The sequence below is a fragment of the Rissa tridactyla genome, chromosome Z (genome assembly GCF_028500815.1).
Source record: "Rissa tridactyla isolate bRisTri1 chromosome Z, bRisTri1.patW.cur.20221130, whole genome shotgun sequence".
Classification (NCBI taxonomy): Eukaryota; Metazoa; Chordata; class Aves; order Charadriiformes; family Laridae; genus Rissa; species Rissa tridactyla.
The window spans coordinates 51,360,024-51,381,632 of record NC_071497.1 but is presented as its reverse complement, the minus strand read 5'-3'; the positions used below and the strand labels follow the sequence as shown (position 1 = coordinate 51,381,632).

The 21,609-nt window shown below is 38.1% G+C and overlaps 1 long non-coding RNA gene across 1 annotated transcript in view; it reads left to right on the top strand.

The window, feature by feature from the left end:
• The window catches only part of LOC128902615 (uncharacterized), a 35,390-nt gene extending 14,816 nt beyond the window's left edge, over positions 1-20,574 (top strand). The window contains exons 2-7 of the long non-coding RNA XR_008463842.1: positions 4,439-4,614; positions 7,434-7,493; positions 8,168-8,230; positions 12,496-12,553; positions 12,950-13,070; positions 13,740-20,574. This is a non-coding gene — a long non-coding RNA (uncharacterized LOC128902615). The remainder of the gene's footprint in view (positions 1-4,438; positions 4,615-7,433; positions 7,494-8,167; positions 8,231-12,495; positions 12,554-12,949; positions 13,071-13,739) is intronic.
• Positions 20,575-21,609: the final 1,035 nt, after the last annotated feature.

Below are 21,609 nucleotides of genomic sequence, written 5' to 3'. Positions count from 1 at the left end.
CTGGAAAGTATTATCTTAATTTAATAGATTATTTAGTTAGTAGAAATCTGACAAATGTCAATGCAACGTTACAAGAGACAAAGCTGCGAAGAAATAAAATATCAGGCTTTTACTACTCAAGGTAGTGCTGATTGTACTCTTCATGAAGTAGGTTCCTGTTGACTGCTGAGTCCTTGGTCTGTAAGGCCTAGTGTTGATACATAAATCCTCCTGGTTAAGCTTTACACTTCTTTCTCTCCCTGTCCTGAAAATACTTTTTTCATTGTAGATTGATTAGTCTCTAGTCACAATAAGTGGTAAGAAAATGGAAACGAGTTTCTCTCAGGTATTTGTTTAAGGTTTTCTGGGAGTGGTAAAAGATGTTCTGACTATGAACATCTGTAACTGTGGCCAACAGTTCAGCTACTCCATAGTTGCTGTAACCAGCATGCCTTTCCACACCTTTCAGCAATATTGCACTAATTTTTGATTCCAGAAGTTAAAGTCTGTCAGTATAGAAGAGCAGATTCTTCAGTTTTGGTGAGGAAAAGTGAGCTTAGTGAGAATGGGGCAAAGTGATATTTGGTCACCTTATGTGGGAGGAGAAGACAAGGCAAACAGTGGTGATGACAGAAAAAGCATGTTTGGCAGAAGTCTGCACCATTGACACGGGGCCAACTGCAAAAACATATACTTGCGCTTAAGAAGAAAAGGCTGGACAGTAAAATGTCTTTTGTTCCTGTGATTTTTTTTTCTGTTTCCTCTTGATACTTGCTAGGAAAGGACAATAAAGAGATAGAGCCAGACAATCTCTTTGCAGTGGGAAGAATGGAAGACAGGAAGGGGACATCTTTGGATATAAGTACAAGATTGCATAGCTTAATAGCTCCCAAGGGAGCAGATATTTCTACCAGGGGAAGAAAAAAAAAAAAAAAGCAGCTCCTTAGAGATACCAATGACAAAACTACCCTGGTTTCAGAAGCTTCTATTTCTCGCATCAAAAATAACAAATGGAGTAGTAACAGAGGCTCCTGAGGGAGGTGCATAAACTGAGACCCCCAATGAGCAGTATCCGTACCATTCAGGGAGAACTAAAGATCATCCAGTTCAGTGTGCCAAAGTGTTTATAGCTTACATCTCAAGTTTCTCCTCTGCGCTCTGCTGAGGCTTTTGCCAAATCCCTACATACATTAAAAATACTAACCATACTCCATACTTGCTTGACAGACTGCTTATCGGTGGAGAATACAAATTCATCCTGGATACTAAGTTGTTCTAGCGCCTAAAACAGTCATATACAAGGATGACCAGTAGTGATTAAGCTATGGTACTACACAGAAGTTCCTCCATGTGAATTGAATTAATTGATTTATTAGTAGCAAAATAGCCAGGTGGGTCAGGCTAATTAAGACTATGATTGCTAATTGCCAACACTGGGGACAGTATGAGTGGTTGCAGAGGCAATAGATGCAGCCTGTTTGTAACAGCTCTGTAAACCGCTAGATAGTTAAGACTGGGGAAAAAAAAATAGGGGAGAAGATGTTTCTGAGGATGGAAGTGTAACTCATTGTAGGCTCCAGTCAGATAAGGTGAAAGCAACTGGTCCTATAGAGAACTTTTGTCATTCCTTAGCAGTCTAGACCAGTGGTCTCCAAAGTGAGGTGTGCACAAGATAATCCACTGGGGTGCAGGAAGAAAATATTTTTTGTACATTTAATAAATAAATTATTAAAAATGAAGTATTTAATTTTTCTTTATCTCATCTTTTTGTACATTCTGTTTTTTGGATATTTTATAATGTACTTAACATGTTAGTATAGTAATACATGTATATAATGTAGAAATTGTATTGTATTTGGAGTCCACTGGTGCAGTTTAAAGTTCAGAATATTTCTCCTTCAGGTTTCCAGTTTTCTGTGTATTTCAGTTTCTCTAGTATACTGGATAATGTCAGGTAGTTTGGCTGCCAGGTTTAGGTGTTTTAAAGAAAAAAGCAATACAACGTGGTTGTTGGTGTTTGTAAAACTTAAGATATAAACTTGACATTCGCATGCATTTAAAACTGAATGTTTTTCTATAATGCTTCGTAAAACATCCAATACAATTGTAGAGCCAAATGGGACCAAATTATTGTTATTTTCATATTGTTTGACTAAACAAACGCTATGGATAAAGTGCTGGCTGTGAATGCATGATCTAAATTTGGAAAATCTATTTTAATAAGTCTATATGACCATAGCTGTATTAAAACTAAAAAATTCCAGGTAGTACATGTATTGTAGAAGGCTGAGGTTTTAAAACCTTAGGTTTTGTAGATCAAAGAAATGAAAAGATCCCACAACATATCTCTATCTATGGAATTGCTATGGGAAGATGTTTTAAAGCAATATCAACATTGTAATTTTTTGAAGCATTTCTTACTCTGTACTCATCTAATTTATGCTAATTTAATTTCAAAAAATCTGTGTCATTTTTTATACTGAACATTAGGTTCTTCATACTTCGTCCTTTATCAAGGACTACATAGTTCTGGATGTTCCTGTTCTTAGCATACCTCTCTTCTTTTCTCATTAGTAAGTGAACCAGAAAATTTACTCAATTAAAACAAGATTCTTGTTCCTTTCAGTTTGCGTGCCAAAACTGGTAACCTCTTTAGATGCTGACACTCTAAGGTGTCTTAGAGTGAACCAATTTCTAAAACTTACTCAGTGTTGATAGTGACATTCAAAGAACTGTCTTCTGTTCTCTATTCTTCATAGATTAACTGAAGGATATTCAGATATTTTATATTTATTATTTATAATTATTTATATTTAAATATGAATACATTTAAATATCAATATTATATATAATTATTTATATTTATTCAGATAAATATTTTAGCATGTTCTAAAGGAGACTTCTGCATGTGTGATTTTTTTTTCCTTTTACCATAGCTTAAAAGGCAAAAGTGAAACGTCACATTGTATTAAAGAAATTCTGATTAGTAATCGATTCTAATGAATAATGATACTTGCAGAATTGCTTACCCAAATATAATTCAATCACAATCACAAATCATTTTGTCTTGTCTGTTTTTGCCAACATACATGGCAGGCTTGTGGGAGGAATGTTTATTTCCCACACTATTTGTATCTGTTTAGTTGTTTTTTTCCTAAGTCACTGGTTTCAGTCCACTTAGCCAGTATTGGATCTTTTTGCTATGGTGCCACCACCTCATTTAATTTTCTCAGTGGGAGAAATTGTGGTCCTGAAAAAGCTGCTGGAATCAGAATTTCCCCAGCAGACTCTTTTTGATTCTTACGTTTTCTTGAACATCACATGCTTTTCCTAGTGAGTTGTAGTAATTTACTTAGAGAAACATTATTTGATAAATAATGAACATTTTAAGGATTATTTCTTTTCAGAGAGGTTAACAATATATAGCAATTCTGTGGAATTCTCTTTTGTTTAGCTTCAGTCTGATCTTTATTCTCCTGAGCATAAAATGTTAGGCAAGTTTTTTTTCAATGAGGTGCCTGTGGGAATTTTAAGTGCATTATTTCACTAAGCAAAGTGAATGAAATCTATTATCTATCTGTATACCCTTTCTATCTCAAAACATTAGTTTTCATTTAATTTTTGGATCTTGTTTTGATAGATGGCTGCCAAAGGATTTGTGTACAGTCTTTCCTAAGACCTACCCCATATGTCATTATGTTCATGTTTCTGTGCTGCCACACAAGTTGTCAAAGATGCCACATTTTTTTCCTTTTCTTCCTATCTGACACATCACTGGCATTTGTTTCCAGTTCTGGGTTTTTTTTTAATGTTTGAAATTATATGAATTATATGTCTTTTTAAAGCTACTTTAGCATTCATTCCTCACTTGAATGATATTCTGCAGTAGTTTTTACCCCTTCTGTACCGAAAATAGAAGAAATGTAAATGTCACTTTCTGACCTCATGTCAAGAGCTTGTGGGGTTTTTTTGTCTTGTTCCTTTAGAAATATTTTAGTTATCTGTTTAGGACTGGATAATTCTTGCTTCAATTAGGGACAAATCAACAGTAATATCCTTGCTTTATAGCTTAGAAATATTCAGTCTGTAGCCTGAACTGTCTGCTGTTAAGCTAAGAAAGTGTTGTATGCTTTAGGTGCTGCATAGGCATGATGTGCACAGCCCTGAGATATACCCCTGTACAAACTCCAGCTTGTGCAAAATGCTAAAATCAGCGTTCTTATTACTGCTTTGGTCTCGCACAACATTGCTTAAATAGTTGTATGGGCAACACATTCAGTTTTACTGTTCTTGCAAGAATACATTTTGACTTGCAAAACAATACTGCAATACAGAACATCCGCTTTCTGGATCTGTTGTCTAACTGTGTGCCTGCCGTTCACCTCCTGAGGTCTTACACTGCTGACCTATGGCCTGACAACTCAAATTTATTTGAAGCCCTTTTATATATCTCTTTCAGCTGCTACATTGCTCAAAGATGGGACCGAGTGTTGTCTATGGAGGGACAAGATGTATCACATACTTCAGGTTATAGATCAGAGCTCAAACCTCACTGGTTCCCTTTGGCTTAAGCTGATTAACGGAGCTCTGCCATTAATATCTGTGAAATATCTTGGCAGACCCATCTGAGAGGTGGTAAGTGCAAAGTGTATTGTATAAACAAGTTAACTGTATCAGTTATTTTTCTCTGTGAACAAACGTATTGGTTTTTAATTGTTATTTTTAATGGATCAGAGTAAAATATTGTTCTGTTTTATTTGATCTCTGTCCCCTGGTGGGCTTTCTTTTTTTCTCTCTTTCCAACAGTGTGACATTTTCCTCTTTAGACTTTTAATTATGCCTCCAAGGACCTCCTGTATTAGCAATGGTGGTGGCAGTTTACCATTCTCAGAGCTAACCCAGCTAGTTACTCCCAGGCTGTAGCAAGTTTTACAAAGATGATTGTTCTATATTTTTAAACTCCAGTAGAGTCTGGGGGTTTATTTGAATAACGAAATGGGTGAAATGGCCAAAGCATTCTTATATCTGGCTACAGAAGAAACTGCCACACTTATGGTTGTATTATCATGGTCTGTTCGGGTCATGGATCAGAGCTGAACATGGAAATTCAGACCAGTTATTTCAGAACAAAACTGCTAATGGTCCTCCTGAGGTGATCTGATCACATCCCTCTGTTTTTTGAATCTCTGCAATAGTACTTGAATAGCTCTTAAAATCTGACAATTTAAATATCCCTTTTCTTCCTCTTTAGGATTATTATAAATAATGTTGCATTAACTACACTGTATCTTCCTGCTTTCCATTAATTCTATCACTCTTTTTTATTGCATCTCTAGATGTCCCCCCATGCTACTGTAAGGAAAAAAAATACAAGTTGTGCATCTTTCTTTTAATTCAAAAATACTTTCCAAAAACCTGTTTCCCCCTGAAGTCCAGACAGAAGAAGTCAGACATTCCTCATCACTGCCACAAAGCATATTCGTAAGACGATTATAATAAAGGTTGTATTAGTTATACAGCATTAAAAAAATCAGAATTAAATAGAGACTCTAAGAAAATAGCCTTAAGAACCCACGAGTAACCCTATTATCTCACTATCAAAACTTGTCCTTAATTTCTTATTTTCCCAGTTCCTCTTACCTCCCCCTTGTAATCAGAACATCAGGTCTAATACAGGGTAGTTTTTAAGGAATTTGAGGCTGGTACTGGCGTTTCAGGGCGTTACAAAAAATATGCTGTACACATGTACAAACACACGGGCTTAGCGAAGGTACTTCTATTTATAAGTCGCATCTGGAATGCTATGTCCTTTTTTTAAAAAAAAAAGGTCCATTCTGAACAAACTATGAAAACAAGGGTAGTCCAGCCCAAGACAAACAGTTATTGTGCCCATATAGTTGTGGTGAAAGAGAAGACCCCCCTCTTCTGGCATGAGTTGGAGTAGCTCTCAGCAGAAGACTTGTTAAAATATGTTCAAAACCATGTTTTGGTCACAAATAGGAATACATCTGGGAATAATATCTATATAACAAATATTTCTTCCTCTGTCATGTCCTCTGAAGTTTTCTCACTCCACACTTACATACAAAACTTAGTCCTCCACAGCAGCTCTCTGAACGGGTAGTTAAAATGTTCTATCTTCTTTGTCAGAGATCTAACACAGTGTGCCACAGTCAGATTCTATTTACATAGTTGTTTTCTGGTTCAGGACAAAACATATGAAGAACTCTCTACCCCAAGCACAGAGTGGACAGAGCACTGATATTAAAAATATGCCCTGCAGTCTTGATGACTGTAGAAGGAAAAGCTTTTTGACAGACAAATTCTCTTTGTTCATGCAATATTATTTGCTGCATTCTTCCCTGAAGGTGACCAGCAATTCCAGCTGGTGAGAAAAGACTGTTGCTAAAGATGTTCAGAAATCCTTCTGTATCCAGCATTTCAATTGTTCCTGTAAATACAAGGTTTTCTCTATCATAAATATGGCAGTGAGAATTCTGTCCCAATCAGACTTCAAAACGGAAAACCATATGTGAATTTGTCATTATCTCCCTTGCTGCCAGAAATAAAAAAGAGTCATTTATAATGTTTCCTTTTGTTCGTTTTTAAATTTTGCATTACCTTTTATTTTTACCAGCCTTTACAGTTCCTGAGTTAATGGCAGGTAGCTGGAATTCTTCCCTATTAGATCATATATTTCACTCTTTGTAAATGCAAGATAGATCAGCTTTCCCTACACCCTAATGGTTGAGAAAAAATAAAGCAGTGACAGGCATTCACATTCCTCCGGTCTTGCCGAAGGAGCAACTGTTTTGCTTTGGTTTTAAAAATTTAAGTCATAGATGGAGAGAAATGTAGTGCTGTTTAGTGTAATTCATCTGTAAGGTAGCATATTCACTAAAAATGGAAGGAGTTTTAAAGACCAGCACTACATGCCTTCTACAGCATAGAAAGGAGACCAGCCTCCTTTCTATGCAGTAGTACACAAAATAACATATTTCTTTCCAACACACAGATAAGGTATAAACTTAAGCATTGGTACTATGGTAAATGCTAGAAATAGATTGGCAGCCATTATGATAGATACTGAACTGGTATGGCAATTTATCTTAGAACAGAAAAGCTCTTAGTTTTCAGTAATTCTCTGCTGTATTTCAAGCATATTGCTCATCATTTTAATATATTTTATACTTTTTAATTCCAGATTACTATGTGAAACCTAAGTAAAATGAAATTACAAGTTTTCATTTTTGCTCTCAGTGTTTTTACTGTTTTTATTTCTATTATTCATGTCTAAATATTAAATCGTCTTTGTTTAACTTTTTCTGTGTGAAATCTGAACAAAGTATGGAAAATATAATAAAATCATCTTTGTGACATTTCCCTAGACTTCTCCTCACAACTTGCTCAGATTGTGCAGTACAGTTTTGCTTTGTAAATGTGTTTTATAATAGGAGCAGTTTTCAACCACAGCTACGAAACAAGAGTTTGCTCTGGAGTTGCTATAGTAGTGGGTAAGAAGAGACCTTCCTTTTCTTCTGAATACTTTTGTATTTGGAGATCTTTACTGAATTTATCCACTATGTCCCAAATAAACTCTGTTTATGAACCACCCAGAATGATGAGATCAGACCTTGAGAGTCACAAAATCACAGAATCATTTAGGCAGAATAAATGGCTGGGACATCAACAGTCTCTCTGGTTTTCAGTTAAGATCATTTAACAGTTGCTGTTGAACTACAGTGAAATCTAGGAAGTCACGATTTTTTGGGGAGTGGAAGGTTTCTTGGTATAGAACGGTAAGCTAGGGAAGAAATCATCTATGTATTTCTAATTATTTCAAAGCATGCTTTGGTTAAGAAGAATCTTTGCCCTGGGGAAGCCTGTGAAGGGTAGACATAGAGTGTGAAGTCTAAGAAAGTTGGTAATATTGCATTAATTATGATTCTATTATAAAAATCTAACTGGGAGAAAAGAACCTTGATCAGCAAAAATCTTAAAAGTGATTAGTTGTTAGAGAATAGCAGATTAGTAATTTGTTGTATCTATGGTTTATGCATCTTCTTGAGTGTTTATATGAAAAACATACTGTATTTTTAGCTGCAATATTTAGTGAACTGTTTCTCAAACCTTTTAAAAGCCATTATGAATGTTTATAATGACTTTCTACTTCCTTATCTACTGGTAGGTCAGTTCTCCATTTCTCAATGAAACGTCACGCTGGAAGCTGTTTGTGAGCAGTTGTCAGCAGGTGGGTTACAGAGGGAGAAAAGGGTTTTATCTCCTTTATCTCCATTGCTGTGTTTGCTAACCAGAGGTCTAAAAGGTTTGGAATCTATATTCCATTTTACTGGTGACTTTGAGTGACTTTAAAGCAGTGACTTACAGCTAAGTAACTTCCAGTTAAGTTTTTAAAGGTCTTCTGGTATCTGTTTTCCAAGGATTTCAATAGTTGTCCAGTATCAAAACACTTTAAAAAAAATTGTCCTTACTGTGTGCTGCCTTTAAGCTATAATCTGTAAACATCCTGCTCTGACAGGTGTGTCAGGAGACTATGTGTTATATATGTACTATATCTTAAAATATTAATGTAGCCTGTATACAATATATACTGTATGATGCTCAGTTTTTCTAAAAAGTGGTTTAGTAATAATTAAAGCAGACTGAGGTTCGCTCAAAACTATAACAATCAACTTCTTCATGACTTTGAAGACTCTAAAATGGTTTTATTCAAGACAATGAATTCACTGGTATTCACACACTTTGTCCTTGCAGCAAAGAAGGCAAATGGTACCCTGGGCTGCATTAGGAGGAGTGTTGCCGGCAGGTTGAGGGAGGTGATCCTTCCTGTCTGCTCAGCAATGATGAGGTCACACCTCAAGTGCTGTGTTCAGTTCTGGGCTCAACGGTAAAAGACAGATATGCAGATACTTCCATTGAAGGGCCATTAAGATCGTGACAGGCCTAGAGCATCTCTCCTGTGAGGAAAGGCTGAGACAACTTGGTTTGTTCAGCATGGAGAAGAGAAGGATCAGGGAGGATCTCATCAATAAGTACAAATACCTGAAGGGAGGGTGCAAAGAAGACAGAGCCAGGCTCTTTTCAGTGGTGCTCGGTGACAGGACAAGAGACAATGGGCACAAACTGAAACACAGAGAAGTGCCTCTGAGCATCAGGGAACAATTTTCCACTGCAAGGGTGACTGAGCACTGGCACAGGTTGCCCGGGGAGGTTGTGGAGTCTCCATCCTTGGAGATATTCAGAAGCTGTCTGGACATGGTCCTGGGCAAATGGCTTCAGATGACCCTTTGGGGTCACCAAGCCCAGATGACCTCCAGAGGTCCCTTCCAATCTCAGCCATTCTGTGATTTTGGGATTCTTACCTCTTATCCCTAATAAACAGATTTTTGGTGCAAAATGTACTGGTTATAATAATTTCTGAAGGTTTTAAAAAAATGTCACACCTAAATTTCTGAATAATAGCAAATAACATAGTGATTGTGATTTGATTATATTATGCACAAATGCAGAAAAGAAGTTATCACAGATAGTAACCTCAAAGAACAAGTTGTCATTTCATGGGATTTGTAGTATGGAAGGAGTTTTAACCGTATATAAACTGCATACTAAGAACTGAAGAGGAATTATTTCTTTAAATGTAAAGGAGCTCTTTATTCAAGTGGCCTTTTCCTCCTTTCCTCCACAGACTTCTTCACAGTTTTGGAATCATAGTTAACAGAATTAACCCTGTCGGTAAAACATTAACTTTGAGAAAAGTTCTAACTAGGAGCTAGAGAAATAAGTACTATATTGCTATTGCCATTTGACATTACACAGAACTTAAACCATATAAAAGTTTAGGTTTTTTTATCTCTGTACTGCTATTACTTGTGATTAAATTATCATCTGATGAAATATTTGAACAAACAAAATATGTACAAGTAAATACAAATATCAAAAACTTACTTGAATGAAAGGAAATCTTCACACATACCTCATATTTGACAGTTTGAGAGACTAAAAAACATTTTAAATTGAAGCTGCCTATAAAACCTCTACATGTAGTCACTGGGCAAAGGCTTTCTAATCAATGTAATGCCCTTTAGGAAAGGTTCATCATCTCTGAGGGCTGATACTTTGAAAAATCAGTATCTACTGTTCATGCTTTAGGTTCCTAGAATAGCAATTGCTACTAGGGATGGAAAAGTTACAATAGCTGTAAACTCAGCAGGCACTGATTACATAAATAAGATCAACAAAAACACGTTGGAGACCTAAATATTCTGGTGGTGGTGCTAATTCTCTGTCCTTCATTTAATCTTATTAATTAACTAAGAAAAAAAAACATTTTCAGTGCCAGTATACAAGCACATTAAAAGAGCTAGTATTCAAAACAGAAAATAATTAAACCTTCATCAGCCACATTGTAGCTCTGTTGTGTGTCTAACACTTTACTGTCAGCATTTTTGATTTAACTTGACCACCTTCTGGGTGTAACTGAGTGATGCAGTTAAATTTTTACAGCCCTTGTCCCCTCAACTAGAGTGATGTTATATTGTTACAGCTCTTCTTCATTAGAGAAGAACAGCCTTACCTATTTAAGTCAAATTTGTATAGGTATCGTGCATTCACACAAGAGGGTTGGGGTTTTTTTGCGAGGAAAAAACCTACTTCAGTTAAAGAGCCTTCTCCAAGTGCAAGAGTTTTCTTGAAAATTTTCAGATTTAGAGTAGGCCTCTATTCAATTTGGAACAATGATAGTGCTAAGGAAGAGAAGCCACTGAAAAATTTTACCCCTTCCAATAGGTCCTTCATGCTCTAGCTCTCAGTGTATCCTAGCCAAGGCTCTTTGTTTCCCATCACACGAGCAAAAAGAACAAGAGGGAGTGACATGAAAGAAGCTTAGTGCCAGGGAACACCAGGATGAAGTCTCTTTGTCTTTTGATTATTTTTAGTAGAATTAGGGTTGGAACTAACTGCTGGGGAACTCCTTTCCTTCACTCAGAAGCAGACACCCTGTTGAAAATGCTCATGCCTTCCTCTTCTCATGTCAACAGACACATGCTAGACAGCACCTGAGAGGAGGCATTGTATGTTACTCTGTATGCTTATAAGAGCAGTCCTGTAGACCAAAAGACTATTTTCCAGGGTTTAGCATGTTGTCTGCTGCTTATAACATACAGCAAAGCCAATACTGATCTTCCAAAGAACAATGGTTAGCTCTCAAGCTGATCCAGTGACCACTTTATAGAATCATAGAATGGTTTGACTTGGAAGGGAACTTTGAATGTCATCTAGTTCAACCCCCCCTGCAATGAGCAGAGATATCTTTAACTTGAGCAGGTTGCTCAGAGCCACATCCAGCCTGTCCTCGACTGTTTCCAGGGATGGGGTGTCTACCACATTTCTGGTCAACCTGTGTCAGTGTTTCACTACCCTCCTCGTAAAAAATTTCCTTCTATCTAGTCTACCCTCTTTTAGTTTAAAACTATTACCCGTTATCACAACAGACCCTACCAAAAAGTTTGTCCCCATATTCCTTATAAGCCCCTTCTCAGTACTGAAAGGCCATAATAAGGTCTCCCTGGAGCCTTCTCTTCTCCAGGCTGAACACCAAGTCTCTCAGCCTGTCTTCGTAGGAGAGGTATTCCAGCCCTCTGATCATTTCTGTGGCCCTCCGCTGGACCCGCTCCAACAGGTCCATGTCTGTCTTGTACTAGGGACTCCAGAGCTGGATGCAGTACTCCAGGTGGGGTCTCATGAGAGCAGAGTAGAGGGGCAGAATCACGTCCCTCGACCTGTTGGCCACACTTCTTTTGATGCAGCCCAGGATACGGTTGGCTTTCTGGGCTGCGAGCGCACATTGTCAACTCATGTCCAGCTTTTCATCCACCAGTACCCCCAAGTCCTTCTCCTCAGGGCTGCTCTCAATCTCTTCATCCCCCAGCCTGTATTGATACCAGGATTTGCCCTTACCCATGTGCAGGACCTTGCAGAACCTCATGAGGTTCACATGGGCCCACTTCTCAAGCTTGTCCAGGTCCCTCTGGATGGCATCCCATCCCTCAGGCATGTCAGCCACACCACTTAGCTTGGTGTCATCTGCAAATTTGCCAAGGGTGCACTTGATCCCACTGTCTAGGTCATTGACGAAGATATTGAACAGTACTGGTCTCAATACAGACCTCTGAGGGACAGCACTTGTCCCTGATCTCCATCTGGACATTGAGCCATTGACCATTGCCCTCTGGATTTGTCCATCCAGCCAGTTCTTTATCCACCAAAGAGTCCATCCACCAAATCCGTATCTCTCCAGTTTAGAGAGAAGGATGTTGTGGGGGACCGTGTCAAAGGCCTTGGAGAAATCCAGACAGACGCATCCATAGCTCTTCTTTTTTCCACTGATGTAGTCACTCCATCGTAGAAGGCCACTGGGTTGGTCAGGAAGGACTTGCCCTTGGTTAAGCCATGCTGGCTGTCTTGAATCACCTCCCTGTCCTACATGTGCCTTAACAGGTGCCTTCTAGGACAATCTCTTTCATGATCTTCCCAGGCACAGAGGTGAGGCTGACAGGTCAGTAGTTCCTAGGGTCCTCCTTTTTACACTTTTTAAAAATGTTCCTTTTTTGCTGAGACCCTTCTGCTCTATAATCTACTACATCCCGCTTCCTTTTGCTTTCATCTAATCGTACTCATTCTGGTTTCAAGTTTTATTTGTTCCCCTTTTATGCATGCCTCTAAACAGCTGTCTCTCTTCATCTATAGACTTTTGCCTTCTCTGCTGCTGCCTACCTACCTTATAAACTCAGAAAGTAACTCCTTTGCATGTCCGATGGATGGCTTCTTCTAAAGTCTGCATATCACTATCTCTTCAGCCTGTTTTCTATCTGGCTTCTGTAATGTAGTTTTCTTTTCATCTTCCTCATATTGGGTTCTATTTTGACCACTTCTCTTTGTCTGGCTTATGCAGGGAGAAGCATCTGACAGCATGGGACAGACATCCAGCATTCAGCTTCAGTTCCTGGCTCTAGAAATGCAAAAGGAGAAGTGTTGTTTGGCCCAAGGACATGGCATCCTGGGACCTGGGCAGGGTGAGGAGAGGCCCTGGGGGAGGCTGGGCAGGGCTGGTGAGTCCTGTATGTGCCATCAGGTCCCTGATGGAATATATGACAGTGGTTTTTTTAGTTTGTATTTTAAATAAAAAATACACCATATAGTATAGTTTTGAGGAAGGGCAAAAAAGTCCAAAAGAGTCAGTATTTTCAACTCCCTATCTTGTAACAACTCAATTTCAGCAATAAAACTAAATGGAGTATCAAGTGGATTTCAGAAGCACAGATAGAAATGGTATTTAGATAAATATTTTGCTCATTTTGAGTCATTTACCTTAAACTAGGAGTGCATAAATAGGTTCATGTATGAACAGATCAGACAATAATACAATAAACATTGTGCCGAATCTAATTATCTACCCAGTTTTGTAATTATGGATTAGTCTTTCTGCACGCACTACAGGTCACCACTCAGAATCAATGGTATATTGTGGTTGTGGAAAGTTTCTAGGGAAGTGGCAGACATACATCAAATTACACAATGATGTCTAGACACCTTCAGTGTATGGTATTCTTTACAAGAGAATACTGAAATAAGAGCATGTGCGAGTTCTAAATTTATAAATCCTTAGTCATTGTACAAAGAAAGAGAAGAGATGCCTACTCTCTAGCAATTTACAAGTTTGTGTTAATCCTTTCTCATTACAGAATTGCAGAACAGCCAAGGTTGGAAGGGAGGTCGAAAGATCATCTGGTCCAACCCTTCATGGGAAAGGGAGCCTGGGTGTGATTATGGAGCACCCTGTCCAATTCCATCTTGAAAACGTCCAGCGATGGGGTCACCACCACATCTCTGGGGAGGTTGTTCCAGTTCCTAGGATTGTTCTCACTGTAAAAAATCTATTTTTATGGCAAGATGAAACCTCCCTCAGTGCGACTTGTATCCATTGCCTCTTGTCTTCTCATTGTGGCTCCTTGTGAAGAGAGAGCCTCTGTCCTCTTTGTAGCTGCCCTTTAAGTGACCATCTCCAAACCATACAAAACCAAGAGATTCTATTTCATACTGTGTGTAATCACATAACAAATGACAGCTATGCTTAGTGATTATTATCATGGCATACAAACATATCTACAATAAAATAAAATTCTGTCCTGAAAAGTTCCAAGACAGAATTTCTTCTCTATTTGTCATGATGAAACAGACTCTGTTTGTTGCATACAAGAGAAAAATTATATGACAGTACAAAATGTTCTCAATTAAGAAAGTAGCTTCCAAAACATACAAAGGCTGAAGACTGAGTTAAGCCCTGGGCGGCTTCAGATTAGCCCTAGAAGATTTTAGTCTTGTCCGGCAAAATGAGACATTTACTTCTCTCATTATTTGGTCACACTGTCTTTCATTTTAAACTGAGGCAAGTGATCATTTTTCTTCAGGTGCTTAGTGGTAAAGGGTGGCTGATATGGCTTGTTGGCAGCTGCTCTGTTTTCCTAAAGCTTCCCAGAAGAGATCCATCTTATATACAAAGTCACGTGCGGAGTTCCAGCGGAAAACCTAGACTAACAAAATTCTACCTTATTTTTGGGGGTTTAAGGGATGTCCTTGTTGTGATGAAATGGGACACTAATTTGAAAAAAACATCTCTGACAGGAAAAGACTTAAGTATTTGTTTAAGATCAAGCACTTCGGTTAAGTGCTTTGCTGAATTAGGGCATGGAATAAGAAACACAGATTAACATGTGTCTGTCACCAAGTACTGGGTGCCTGTGCAGTAAATTTAATGTCCTCAAATAGATACGTGTCTATGCTTCAAGTTCTGTTTTCAAAGATCAAAATCAGGTTTCTAACTGATATAATACAATGACATTTATTCATTTACTGTATCCGTAGTGAGACATGAAAGTATCTGACTCATTCATTAGAGCAAAGGATAAATATACAATACATTCAAGGCAGTGTGGAAGAAATAAGCTATGTGCTAGCTACATGCCAAGAAAAATAGTATTAGGTGTAGAACTGATCTACGTGCATATGAATAAAATACAGCATCAGGACTGAAACCTGCTGTTGTAAAACACTGTGTATCAATGCTTGACATGGAATTAGAAATTCTAGTTGTGGCACTTGATTGCCCTCTATGCCTTGGCATTCCAAGCTAGGGTGTTGCTACAGAGTCATCCATTGGGAAAGAAAAATTATTTAGTAGGGTTTTTTAGATAGTAAATAAGCAACATATTGTGGAGTTCTTAAAATGCTTTGCTTTGAGATAAATTCCAAATACAGACATCAAAGGCGGGAGGACTTACTGTATTGGTAGCACTGTAAATATAATATTAGGAATTACTGCTTAGAAATCACAGAGACTAATACATTTTTATTACTTTCTTTTCAGTGATACACATTTCACAAGTAGAAAGCAGGTCAGACAGATACATGGAAAATCATTCTGGGAGCTATATGGCATATGGCACGCACAGATTCCTGTGGGATGTTATCTTTGCCTTCAATAGTGTTAATTTACATTACATTTAAAACTTCAACAATTTCTTACTTTTAAAATACGGTGCTGATGAGAGGTGTTATTACTGAAGTCTACGGTATCCCTATAATTTCATGGTCAAAACATGACAGAGGAAACAAAATTCTGTGCAACAATCTCAATCTCTGTAATATTTTGACTGAGAGAGATAACAGTGAAACTGCATCCAAATTCAGAGGACAAAATGTGAAACTGTACACCATGTTTCAGGGTTAAATAAGAAAACTCAAAGATTTCCTAGATACAGATTATATTCTCTTTCGTAGACACTTCAAGTTAAGAATTGTTAGTGTTAAAACAAGAGCAAATATTGCTCTTGTTGCTGTTTGACCAATCTGTTTCCATTTCATGGTCCAAGCAAACATAGTACAGTGTTTATAGCTTACATTTTAAAAAGATTTTTGGCATACATCATTGTTCTTTCTTCTCCGTTTGCAGTTGTCCATGCTGAGTATTTCTGCAAGGAAAACATAATTTATGAAATAATTCAGCAAATATATAAATAGATCTTCATGCAAAAGAAAAAATACTTTCAGTGGAAAATGCTGATTTTAGCAGTATGCTTCCATGAATGCTCTAAAATAATAATCAACTTTTGCTTGGATAGTCAGAAAAACTACATTCCTTTTAATTGTCTTATCATAGCACATTCTGATGAATTTATGCAGTCTTCAGTCATCCCACATTTTCAGCTGCTCATCCCAGATTCTTTTTCACCTTCAGATTGAACTTCCATTTCCATTATCAAGCCATTCTCAGCATGGAATGTAATCATGATCCAATGACAGGTGTCACCTAAGCAGAATGATGTGATGTCTTTTACCTGGACTGTACACTTGCTAGCATGTAGAAGAAAGATTTTCTTCAACTTATTGTTACAAGTCAACTTGTTGTTGCTACTGCAAAGCATTATAAAGTCATAGAGTTACAGGGGATAGGATAGGGTAGAACAGAGCAGAACAGAGTAGAACAGAGTAGAGTAGAATAGAATAGAATAGTATCGTAGCTATTATTTTGGCTAGCCTTCTTCAGAATTAAAGCTTAGTGCATTCTGACACAGTACACACATATCCCCTTTTGGAAACTGAAGTGATCATTAACACATCTAATTAATAACTAAAATACTGGGTAACCCTTAAAGAGTGCAAGAATTCCGCTCTGATCTCTCTGGATTCCAATGATGGTGAAAATTAGGAAGGAATTTTTTTTTAATGGAAGGAGACAACAGTAGGAAAATAAGATTATTTTATCCAATGAAATGCATTCTCTTTATAGGAAAAATCAGAAATGTGTGCAATTTGAGAAAAATGTATAATTTCCTTGCCTTAAAAGGGAGGAGGAAGTACTGTACCTTTGGTTAATTTGACTGCGCTGTGGCATCTAATGTTCTCCCTTGGAGCCCTCCAGTTTATCAGAACACCAGGTACGCCATACAGCAGCAGGTGGTTGGTTCCTCAGGTTCTGTATCCTATAACAGCAGGTAATGCTGAGCCGCAGAAAGACAGAACAAAGCCCGTTTGTATACAGAATGGATGATAGTCCACAACTCCCACTGGATACCAATTCAGTTGTGAAATACAGAACTTCTTAGGCAACTAGCCCAGATCTGCATAAAATTTGATTGCCCTAGGGTTATAAGGCCCCACTGTAAAGGTTTCTATTGGTCATAAATTTACTTAGATTTTAATAAAGCTCAGCCACAGCATTTGGTTCTATGACCTCATGTAACAGTGAATTTTACCATTATCATACTATATGAAGTGATGTTTCCCTATTTCATTTGATATAATTTTGCAGTTACTAGTTTCAAGTCAGTTATTAAGTTGTTCTTAAAGACAAACATAAAATTAGAACTGTCATGCTGGAACTGATCCAATGAGCTGTCTCCAGCACTGATATTACAGAAAGTGGAAAGACTGTGAAGAAAAAGCATGTTCTATTCAGTCCTTTTTTTTGGTCAGCTTTACCTGTGGTCACCTCTACATTGTCTTTATTTCTATAAATCACCAGTCCCTTTCAAATCTTAGCCAAGTTCTTATTTTTACTAACTTTGTGTGGCACTGAGTGACACACTCTAAGTATCTGTCATATAAATAAATCTTATTTTAATTTATTTGAATTTGTCAACATTAAACATTTTTTATTTCACAGCATTGTTTTCAGGTATTTAATGGGAAAATGCAAATTTATTTTCTCCACACCATTCACTTGTTTATATACTTTTATCAAAGTATCTTTATGTGATTTCTGTAGAGATTTTGGGTGTAGTCCTCTACTGTCTTGCATTTATATTCTGTGAATATAAAAAATTTCCAGGCTAGAAAGCTGAGTTTGGGCACATTTATAAAGAACAGAAAAAGTAGGCCAACAATTTATTGTTGTGCGGCCACTGCTGTCTGACTCGGTCGCAATCCTAATAAAAAATATGTAACAGTTGAAAATGTTTTTTCATTACTCCTCAAAACCTTAAAGTAATTATAGTGAGAATTACAATTAACATAGTTCAGATTTCCTGGGAAGAAATATAAATGTGCATTTTGTAGGCTGTAGGCTGGAAATTGATTTTTAAAATGCTTATTTGGGTTATTTCTATCGGTATGTTGTTGAAAAAAAAGGAAAGCCAGTCTTCTTCATTACCACGCCATAGGTGAGAATGAAACACAATGTGCATTCCTGACACGAACCCTCTGTAATGCAGGAGGTTGCTACCCTTGACTGCTTTGGGCGGGAGGTTGGGCTAAGTTGGAATTCCTGCCCGAGTCACACCACCATCCTCTGACCCACTGGCAACAACTGTACTGGCCCCCTTGAGCTCTGTTGAACTTTTTTTACTCCATTTACAATTCTTTGATTTCACGTGGCAATGTCACTGCATTTTGAGGCAAGTTTTGTGAAACACGGCCACTGGAAATGAAACTTGTAAGAGCCCTGACCAACCAAAGGAGCGGGAGAGGGGAGCTCCATTGGGCTTGGATGTGTCAAAGACACTCCTTTTGAAGATGGAGAGGTGAAGCTGGCCGGAGAAAACACCAATCTGTTCATTCTGTCTAAGGAGTTCCTTTGCCTTGATAAGCAGTTACAGCAATCTGATTCAGTTCCTTAAGGGTCCAGCTGCTCTCAGAAAGCAGGAAGGGGTATCAATCAACTGAGAAAAGTGTCCTCCTTCTTCCTTTAACCCTGCCTGCAACTGCTGCCTCAAGCCTCCTTTAGCAACTGTCTGTGCCGAATCGTAGTCCGAGGAACAGAGTAACTGGCAGCACAATTTACAGTTAGAAGCCTCGTTCAACTGCAAATTAAAATACACTACATCCTGCAGATCTTGCAGTTTTGTGTGTCGGGAGCTTTCTGTCATCATCTCTAGTGCGTTAGAGCTGTTGCACTAAACACATGTATAAAGCAAAGAATCACTTACCTGGACACTCCTGAAGAGTCTCGTGCGCACCTGACTGTGAGTCCACAGCAGTGCCAGGGTTTGGCAGGTGAGGAAAGCGAGACAGGGAATTGGGAACAGGCAGGCAGGACTTTCCGTGGAGCTGAACTCAACTGCACTGGCTGCGCTCCCATTCCTGTATCTTGTTAAGCCCACAAATATCTCTTGAAAAACGGGGAAGTTACGGTACTTTTCAGCAGCACTGGCTTACTACTAAAAATCTGCACTGCTGTGGTACAAAACATGCACAGTCTACATCTAAGCATACAGATCTGAGTACGACCATGTGGGTTATACCTCAGCCTGTATCAGCCTGTACAGGTTTGTGGCGTACATCCATACGATATGGCTTAGGCACTAGAGAGCCTGCGCCAGAATCACAGTCTGCAGCTGTGCCTCCAACTATGACAGACACTCCATCTTCAGTCTACTCAGCAAGTGTTTCCAGTTACATGTGCAAGAAAGTACTATAAGAGAGCTTTTCTCATCACTGAATGGTATGGTTTATATGAATTGATGCTGTTTTATCGTAATTTTGTCCTGACAGAATGTAGAGGGGAAATACGAACGTCTGCCTCCCCAAACGCACGTACAGGCTGTGCTGATGCAGTTGGGACCTATGGAGGCAAGAACAAAACTCTGTCTGCCAGCAGGCCACCCTTTGGGAGCACCCGTTGCCTTTGCAGTGCCTCTTAGCCAGCCTTGGAGTGTCATCTTTCCCAGGTGTGCTGCCAGCATCACCTCTGTAAAGGGGGTGATGGTGTGCTGCTGGAAAGGGATGTGCCATATACATGAGAAGTATTTGTTACTTCATGGCTAATTTAATATTTTTGTGGGACTGCTATTTTTACACTCATATTGATTATAAACATTTCAGTTTGGTTTTAGTCCAGTTTTAAAGGCAGATTATAAAATATGTAGCTTGTTGGTGCAGATATCCAGGCAAACACATAAAAATATAAAACTCCTACTTTAAGTCTGACATCCCATCCTGGCTGAAGGATTGGAACTGGAGGTAATAACTATGTGTCCCAGCTGGGGAAGCTGCTTTTAAAAAATTGTATTCAAAATGGCTTACTATTTAAAGGATATGGTGCATGTGATGATTAGACAAATAAAGACCATCAGCAATCCTGTACAAGTGGCAAATTCACAAAGATAACCTGATGGGTGCTCCTAAAAGCCGTCAGCTGAAGATCTCAATGTGGTTTTGCATCTAACTACCCTCTTACAGAAAAATGAAGCAGGATTTATAAACAAATATGTCAGAGTATATCATAGAATCATAGAATACCAGGTTGGAAAGGACCTCAAGGATCATCTGGTCCAACCTTTCTTGGCAAAAGCACAGTCTAGACAAGGCGGACCAGCACCCTGTCCAGCCAAATCTTAAAGGTGTCCAGTGTTGGGGAATCCACCACTTCCCTCGGGAGATTATTCCAATGGCTGATATATGATATGCTGCAATGATTTTGTAGTAAAATAAAGTCAGGCTACATTCTGAAACAAAAAAAAAAAAAACCCAAAAAAAACCCCAGATGTAACGCTATACCTTTTGCATTTTTGCATTTAAAAAAAATGTAACAATTAGTACATGTATTTGTCTAGCCATAATTTTTTTGTAAATTAAATGATCAAAGAGAAAGTGAAAAAATAGGTGGTCACCTATTTTGTTTCCCTCTTGTTTAAAAAATACAGATACTTTTATTGCTTTGTTTATTTGCATGTTGAGCTTTCAGGTATATTTCTCTGTGGAGTTCATTTTTTACTAACTGCATTTAAAACAGAAAATAAACAAATATAAGAGTTTTTTTTATGATACTACTTACTCTTGAAGGCTATACTTTTTTTGGATTGCTCATCAATGCTTTCCTTCTTGTGTAATTATTTTGGTACAATCTGTGGCTATCTAAGATTTTCCATGTTTACCAGCTGACTTGCTGATTACTATCATGAAGTATTTCACCCAAAGTTTGGCTCAGATACCATGAAAGTAGGAAACATTTTGGTGCATACAGAATAAACAAAACCTTTAAAAACAAGTTTCCGAGAAAGTCAGCTTGCTGCTTTTGGGAACAGAAATATGGTAATTAGGAGAAAAGTACAAAAATCATCTCCAGTGAAACACAGAAGTGCAGGTTTTGTGCTAGCGCTTTTCAAAATCTGGAGGGCTTTTACATGCTGGTGGCAGCATAGCTCCAATGGTCTTATGGTAACAGTCAGAGTGGTTAAAAGACACTGAAGACAGTGTGGCGATAGTGCAGCAAACTGAATTTTAATATCCTTCACCTCCTGCCAATCTCAGGGAAGTCAGGAACTCAAAATTCCTCCTTCCTTTGCTGGCTAGCAGGGGTTTGGGGTCTTGCTCCTTGTCATACAGTGGCCAGAGGAAATCTCTGCCAGGGATCCTTGCAGAGTTCTGCTTTTATGAAAGAAGAGACAGAATAAACCTGGGATTTTAAGATTTTAAGGGCCAGAAATCTCTTAAGGCTTCATTCACCAAGACCTCTCCATACCAGTGAGATTCTGCGACTGTAAAGAGTTCTGTTCTGCCAGGCATTTTCAGGTAAATCTAAAATGTTAGTAGCACACATGTTAGAAGAAAACAGAC